We start from the raw sequence: 8,539 nt of genomic DNA on the forward strand, positions 1-8,539 counted from the left end.
TAACTTCTTATTGTGACATGTGAATCATTTGCATTCTTAATCTTCCATCTTATAATGGGGTTGAGGTAATCTTAGAATTTTACAGCAGACAAGCGCGTAAGATTCGACAGTTAAACCTTCAAGAAATAAAAATGATAGTTAATTCCCTGTTAGTTTTAAACGTTAAAAAATTGGTTAGTGTTAAAGAGTGAGTCCTAAAGACGAAGAAGACAAAAGATCGCCTCTTTACAGATGGAAGACTATAGAATCAGGGCGAGTCATAAGCTGAATGAGAACTGCAAAACTCGAATGTCTTCTTTTTAGCGATTGCACCTCACGCGGTGCACTGTAGGCATTTCTCAAGGTTCTTAGCAGCTTCCCTTCGGCCCCTAGCTGCATCGTCTTTCATTCATTTTACTTTATCTCCTTTCACATCTTACTTTCCTTCTTATCCCAACGATTGTTTCAAAGTGCAATTGCCAGGTTTTCCACCAGTTACATCTTCAAAACCTTTTCACTCAATTTCTCTTTCAGCGCTGAATGACCTCAAAGGTCCCATCGCTTGGTCTTTGGCCTAAATTCTATATACCATTCCATTAATTATTACAATGCAATCAGTTGGTGGTGTGGATGGAAAAGTGTATTGAATTGTGACTGTTCCTTATTTATCTCCTCTTTATTGTTATTGATCTATGTTTAATATCTTTGCTAATGCGCTGTAAATTCTAGTTGTTTTTTTTTCCTTCATGCAGAGGTCGTTACCTTATCAAGAGCTGCCTGCTGTTTTTGCATAGAAATTCTGTCAGGCTTTAAGAATATGCTATTCATATTTTAGCTCTTTTTGGGCAATTTTCTTGCCGGTATAAATTGCAATATCACTTCTTTTTCTTCAGTGTTCGGTTGTGTATGTCTGCATTGTGTTGGAAGATAGTTTCTTAATTAAAACAACGTCTTACTAGAAATTTAGCTTAGAATGTGATACTAATAACTTTTGAGCCACCCTCACAAAAGCCAAACGACACACACACACACACACACACACACACACACACACACACACACACATTTATATATATATATATATATATATATATATATATATATATATATATATATATATATATATATATATATATATACGATATATATATATATATATATATATATAATGTCGTGTGCGTGCGCGATTCTGCGTGCGCTCACACGTTTTTTATACTCATAATAACACGTTTGAGTATTTTCTGGGCACTATTTTAGAGCACTTTAGGATTTTAATTCTTTCCATTATCTTCCCGCTGCCATTCATTTTTCACCTCTGTTGATTATTGGACTCTCTCTCTCTCTCTCTCTCTCTCTCTCTCTCTCTCTCTCTCTCTCTCTCTCTCTCTCTCTCTCTCCAAACTGTGAATTACTTGTAAGAAGAAAATAGGGAGGAATGGTCTCGCTCGTTGTCGACAGATGAATAGATTCTTTTTCCCCGCTTCGTTCATCAACTCAGTGAAGACATCATCATCATCATCATCATCATTCAGACGCACGAATGGAAGAGTAAACTTTGTGAAAGTTTTCGTAAAAGAGATGAAAATTTATCTTATTCATATGAAGAGGAATGGAAGGTGGTATGTTGAATGGGCTTGCGTTAGTGACTGGATGACTCTCTCTCTCTCTCTCTCTCTCTCTCTCTCTCTCTCTCTGCGAAAAAAATTTGTCCCATTTTGGGGAGACACGCCTCTTTATTTTACGCTGAATGGAAGGGTTTCATTGTCAGTTACGTTCGAGGAGATGGAGTGAGGAGAATTCCTTACAGATTATTGACGAGCACAGCTGTCTCTTGCTCTGCTTGTGTGTGTGCGCCCGCGCTTATGCCTGTCTGTACAACTTGAGGACGTACATGTATTTACCGTGACCCGGCGGGCCGGGGGGGACGCGGTAGTTATTAGCAAGTTGGAATGAGGCAATGTTTTTGCCTGCGCCACGCGTGTGTGAGTGTGTTTTAACAAAACATCTCGAGAACCAATGAACGCATTTGCAAGAATCCCAACGAAGACGCTCATAGTGAATTTAAATTTTAAAAGCATTTTTGTCTTTTTTTTTTTAGCCCATATAATGTATTTCAGGTGTCGAATGACCACAGCTGGTGCGATGCCAGTCAATCAATTCTTTAAGACAACTTTCTTTTCCATTAAAGATTTTCTAGTTTTGCAAGGTGTGAAACCTTGCTGTTCAATACTATATTTTGTTATCAGGTTTAATAATAATAATAATAACTGCTATTCCTTTAGCCTTTAATTTGTATATAGTTTTCCCTGTGCGCCTCATAACTTTTCGTAAGCGCCCAGAGATGGCTGTACAAATTAAATTCCGTAGAAAGTGCTACTATATTCAACGTTGCTGCCCTCAGGGAAGGTCTCCTCCCTAATAATAATAGTGATAGTATTAATAATATCAATAATAATAATATATGAAGGGAGTAGACCCTCTTTAAACATGTTCTTTTGGCAGCATCACTGGAATTTATTTTATACAAGGTCTTTTCAAATCTTACAATCTTTATTTTGTCACTATATTTTTGTACACGCAGATTATGTGCAATAGAATTGAAAAGACTTGATATAAAATCAGTTCAGCTGATGCTGCCATTCTTTTCAGCAGAATATAATAATAATAATAATAATAAAGATGGGACTTTTCAATTATTATACATTAAAAGCCAGTGTAACGATTAGTGTACAGGAGACTTTGTTTTCTTTCTTTATCGTTAGGAAATTTAATGGGCCCTGAAAACGTCTACCGTTTTTTTTCCCTCGTCAAATAAGAATTCACGCCGGGTGATTGTAAGGGAGCATCCTTTAATCGTCATTTCACATGTAATTGCCGGTGCGTGTCTGGTAGTTTACTTTGGTGTGAGGCAGCCGCATAATCTTTTGCCCAAGGCAAAAAGAGCAGTGTCAGTTTTCAGACTAGATACCACTGATCCTTTAATGCCACTATAAAACCGCGTGGCTCCGAGTTTATGTAGTCAATTATCTTGGTTACTTAGATCGTGAATTTTTCAACATCTGATTCCTTACGAATTATGATGTTGGTGCAAACCCCGTAGTGCCGTCAGTGCACTCCACGCGGTGCACTGTTACCTGTGGTTCTTTGCAGAGTCCCTTCGGTCCTTAGCTGCAACCCCTTCCATTCCTTTTACTGTGCTTCCGTTCATATAATCTTTCTTCCATGTTAAGTTTTACCCTCTGCTAACACTTGTTTCATAGTGCAACTGCGAGGTTTTCCTCCTGTTACACCTTTCAAGAGTTTTACTCTCAATTTCCCTTTCTGTGCTGAATGACCTCATAGGCCCAGCGCTTGGTCTTTCGCCTAGATTTTATATTCCAATATTGTGCATAGCAGTTCGGATATTTTCTTCATTATTGGATGGTATCTGTCATATTAATTTCTGGTACTTTTTCTGAGAGAGAGAGAGAGAGAGAGAGAGAGAGAGAGAGAGAGAGAGAGAGAGAGAGAGAGAGAGAGGGGGAATTTGTCCAAGCTTTTTTTTTTTCCGATAACGTTGGCAGGTTTTCTTACAGATTGACTTCATGTGGAAAGACGACAAACACAATTCCTTACGCGCAAGTCTTATCTTCGGTGTGAAGCAAGCTGTCGGTGGTCTCTCTCTCTCTCTCTCTCTCTCTCTCTCTCTCTCTCTCTCTCTCTCTCTCTCTCTCTCTCTTTCTACGCACATGACAGGCCTTTTTAAGAGAGAGAGAGAGAGAGAGAGAGAGAGAGAGAGAGAGAGAGAGAGAGAGAGAGAGAGATGGAAGTGAGCATTCATTGCTCATTCAAAACTGATTATCATCAAAACGGGAGGGCCACGACGAGGTTACGCTCGCCAGGTTGACTTGAAACTTTCTTAAGGTATTCATAGGATTCTCTCTCTCTCTCTCTCTCTCTCTCTCTCTCTCTCTCTCTCTCTCTCTCTCTCTCTCGTAGATTGAAGTGAGTCCGCTTGAATTTTTATTTATTTATTTTGTATCGTTAGCTCGACACAATTTCTTTTCCATTTTTCGTCCAAAATTCCTTTGTGAAGTTCTCGTCTTTTTCATTTTTGCTCTTTTCTGTTATCGAGCGAATGTCAATTATTTTTTCGTCTTCCCATCTGGTGTATGACGTTTGCTATCTGGTTTCTGTGGTTTGGTTCAACCACAGTCATGATAGGACAAAAATGGGAAATGTTACCTTTATAAGTTTATAATGTTTGAAACAGTTTCATGTACTAATAATAATAATAATAATAATAATAATTATTATTATTATTATATTATTATTATTATTAATTATTATTATTATTATTATTATATGTAGAGATATTACTTCGAAGAATCCATTGTAGAGTAGATGAATAATTGCATTAGTCCCTGTTTGTGTATTTAGAAGTGAAGGATATCTTCCGGTAATCACAAAGGACTTATGAATTAATAAGTAAATTTCCACTGATGAACATTGAAGCAACTCTTGAATATCCGAAAAGGGAAACTTGATCTGTAATTGTTGGGAAATCAGTGTTTGAGCATCTGTTTGGGAAAGTTTGTGCCTCTGCGTTTGAATGCTGAGGCCTGCTGTGCTCCACCTTAATGTTTTTTTTTTTTCAATTTAGGTTTGAAGGGAAAGTGATGCGTGTTGAAAAAATCATCGGCACTTAATATAGTAAAGAAACATTGGCACGTAACATATTAGAAAAAAAAAAACATTGGCACTTGATTTCGAAAGATATGGTAGACCTGCTTCTCCATAAGGAAGGTTACAGGAATCTAAGAAAGCGAACAGAGAGCAAGAATCCCAAACCAAGGTACCTGAATGGAAGGAGTCTCAGAACTGGACCAATGAGGGGTTGTGGCGTCTTGAGAAGTGTTTCTTGTCGCCTGACAGGAGCAAATACTCAAAATTCAATTCAGCAGAACGAACTCAATTCAGTATCTCTGAATTTAAAATGTTACTCGAAGTTTTATGTAATACTAGATGTGATGGTCTAAACTATCAGTCAGTACGCTACATATATACATATGTACACATACGTTCATATATGTATATGTTATCCCATTTTACAAGTGACTACCGCTTAACCTTATTACGTTAGAGAATACTGCAACATTTCAGATTTGCAAGAATGTTAGAATAAGAGACGTAATATACGTACTAAATATTCGACACAAATTCTTGCTTTTTCCAACTCTCTGTTGTGTGCCGGTTATTTGTACTAAAAATTACTCCCTGCAGCTTGGATTACAAAATTATGATTACAGAATTATTATGCTTGTAATAGATACAAGAGTTGAATCTGGTATGACGAGTTACCTTTTAGTCATGCCCTGGCCACTCGAAGATGATTGCCCGAAATAACTTAAAATGGACATTTTACCAGGAAAACAGTTAAGTTTTAGCGAGTGTGCATGGTTTAATCCTTCATTAGGGAAGATAAAACACCACTTGTACACAACATGGTTATACAAATGCGAAAAAATTATGTAATGACGTCAGTTGTGCTTCATATGTTACTGTAATTATATGGCGGTTGTCGTTTTTATACTTTTATCTGATCACTATTATTATATTCCTTCTTACTTGGGTATATTTCGAGCTGTTTCTCTCTCTCTCTCTCTCTCTCTCTCTCTCTCTCTCTCTCTCTCTCTCTCTCTCTCTCTCTCTCTCTCTCTCGTGTAGTTGGTAAAAGGAAATGATTAAATGATCGTGTTTATTGTACTTTAATTCTTCCATAGTTATCGCTTATTCATATTTAAGGCCAACAGTAAGCACAAAAACATGGATGGAGAAAGGTATAAATTGATGTTAAATACTTAGTACGTATATTAAGTCCCTTATTCTGCCATTCTTGAAACTCTGAACTGTTGCAGTATTCTCTCACTTAATAAGGTTAAGCGGCTATCAGTTGTAAAATGGGAATAACATATAATGGGAATAACATATAATTATATGTGTGCATGTATTTATGTATGTGTGTATGTATGTATGTATATATATTTATATATTTATATATATTTTTTTAATTGGTACGTGCAACACCCGTGCAATCCATGTTAAGCTTCATCTGTATGCTTGAATTTCAGTCAGTGGCCCCTGTAGGCTTGTTCCATATGAGTAAGAGTTTATCTTCTGAGTGAAAATAAATAATAATAATAATAATAATATTCTATTTGCTGGAGTACTTAATACATTCTCATTAATTCTGCGGGTAATTCTCCATTATAATATCATACATTTTATTGCAATGATCGTAAAAAGTTTTTTTTTTTCTCCTCCCCCATCCACCCACCCATTCGCATCCCCCCCCCCTGTTTCATTGACTTAATTCTTGAATACATTGAGACAGAATTGTTGCAAACCCCTATATTCCATTACTTGAGTTTGGTGTCACGACTTTCCATGATTTGCATTATCATGAACTTTTTAATTGTCTTGCTTTGTAGGATTGTGTGTAATTTAAGATCAGTTTTCGTTTCACCGGTTGAGTCCTTGTGCGTGTGTATGTGTGTGTGTGTGTGTGTGTGTTTTATCAAGTCGTCCTCCATCTGTTTTTGGTATAAGTGATTTCGTTGAAGCATATGTGAGCCATTAAGTAACGGAATCTGGTAAAGAAAAGAGTACTGGGTTTGTAGATAGTTGTTGATGTTGGATATTTTTTGTAAGTTACTTTCATGGCAATTGATGGACGCATATTAGTTTTTAGGTCATGTTATTTCACTTGATCAAGGCAGCATGGTTTTCTGTTTACTCGATAATTAGATAATATTAGTGTAACAGCATAATTTTTAATTGGTTTCAGATTTTTTTCCTGGTTTCAGATTTTTTTCCAGATTACCGGTAATCGAGTTATGGCTGACCTGGATCAAGAGATATACTTTGGTTTATTCTGAATAACTGAATTTTAATTCTGATTCTTCTTTTTCAAACGACTTACAGCTTCGAAATTGGCCTGACAGTAAGTCCATGATGGGGGACGAAAGATCCAGAGCGACACTTTTGTCTCTGTTGTACTTTCCCCTCGAAACACTTTTCTTTTGAGAAAAAAAAGTGCATTTCGTACCGGGAGACACACTACAGTGGATTGGTTTCAACTTTTTTCCAATGTAACTAGAGCCCTTAGAGGGTTCTTGCCGCCAGTGCACCTCACGTGATACACTGTAGACATTACTTCGGCCCCTAGTTACATTCACTTTTTAGCTTTTGCTTTACCTCCATTACCGCTTTCTTTCTTCAGTCTTGCTGTCCAATACCTGTAACCGTTACTTCTTAATTTAAGTGACGGGTTTTCTCCCAGTCCCACCTTTAGAGCCTCGTACTTCCTCTTCCTTATATTCTGAATCTCTTTATTTTGCTGTCCAACCACTCCAACTTCCTCTTTTCGCTGTCTTAAACGCTGAATTGCCTAAAGTGCTGAACTGTATCGCTCGACTGCCTGAATTGAGTGACTCAGCCATCATAGCTCGAATTGATGTTGTTTTGCACCATGGTTAGGAGGTTTTCATCTGTCTGGTAATTTGATGATTAAGAATACTCAGTCGATAAAATTAGCAGTTTTACCGAATAATTAGCAGTTTTACCGATAATTGCCGAAACTTGGGTGATTTTTCTTTAGACTTAAATGCCCTTATTAAATAAATTATCTGAATTACCGCAGTAATTCCAAAGCGTTTTTTTAGATTTATATTCCTCTCGTAGAAAAAGTCTCCTTGCAAAGTCTAGCCCTCTTTTTTTCACAAATGGTTTATGAGTCGAGAGTTTTTGTGGGGAATATACTATATATGCAGCAGCGGGTGTTTCGAGTTCAGCTGTGGAATATTCAAGTAGAATGCTAAAGAGTGCTTAGGAGTGACTGTGGTGGGAGAGGGTCTTCCTGAGAGGAAAAGAGGGAATCGTTGTTTTTCTTTTTTTATGAATGGGCGAAGGAAGTTGAAACTGGGGAGGAGAGAGAGAGATAGAGAGAGAATGTATGTCTTTCTCAGATGTAGGTTTGATCCGTCTAAAGCGCAAAAGTATTATAATAGCTCTGTGAATTGCCAAAGGTGCCTTAATGTCATGGGTCATGGTCACATCTCATCGTTAGTGCTTTGTGATTGAAAGTTTTTAAGTGAAGTATAACTGACAGATGATTTTTGTGTGGACGTAGGAAACTCATTAAAATCATCAGCGAATCTCGAACTTGGAGGAAAATGAGTACATATTATTATTATTATTTTTCATTATTTTATATATATATATATATATATATATATATATATATATATATATATATATATATATATATATATATATTAACTTTATCACATACACAATTGTTCTGTGCATTAGTAGAATTACTAAAAGGACCTCATTCAAACTGGATGGTATTTAATGGAGTTTTTATTCAAAAAGTTACAAGCTTTCTTGGACAAACAGTCCACATTATCAAGTATCCGTACAATGAGCAAACGCATAGTCCGGCTGTATTTATATCTGTGTGCTGGGTACTTTTAATCCTTTAATCGCCTAGCTCTTCCTGTGTGACCTCCACCCTCTC

Source organism: Macrobrachium rosenbergii, chromosome 4 (genome assembly GCF_040412425.1).
Source record: "Macrobrachium rosenbergii isolate ZJJX-2024 chromosome 4, ASM4041242v1, whole genome shotgun sequence".
Classification (NCBI taxonomy): domain Eukaryota; kingdom Metazoa; phylum Arthropoda; class Malacostraca; order Decapoda; family Palaemonidae; genus Macrobrachium; species Macrobrachium rosenbergii.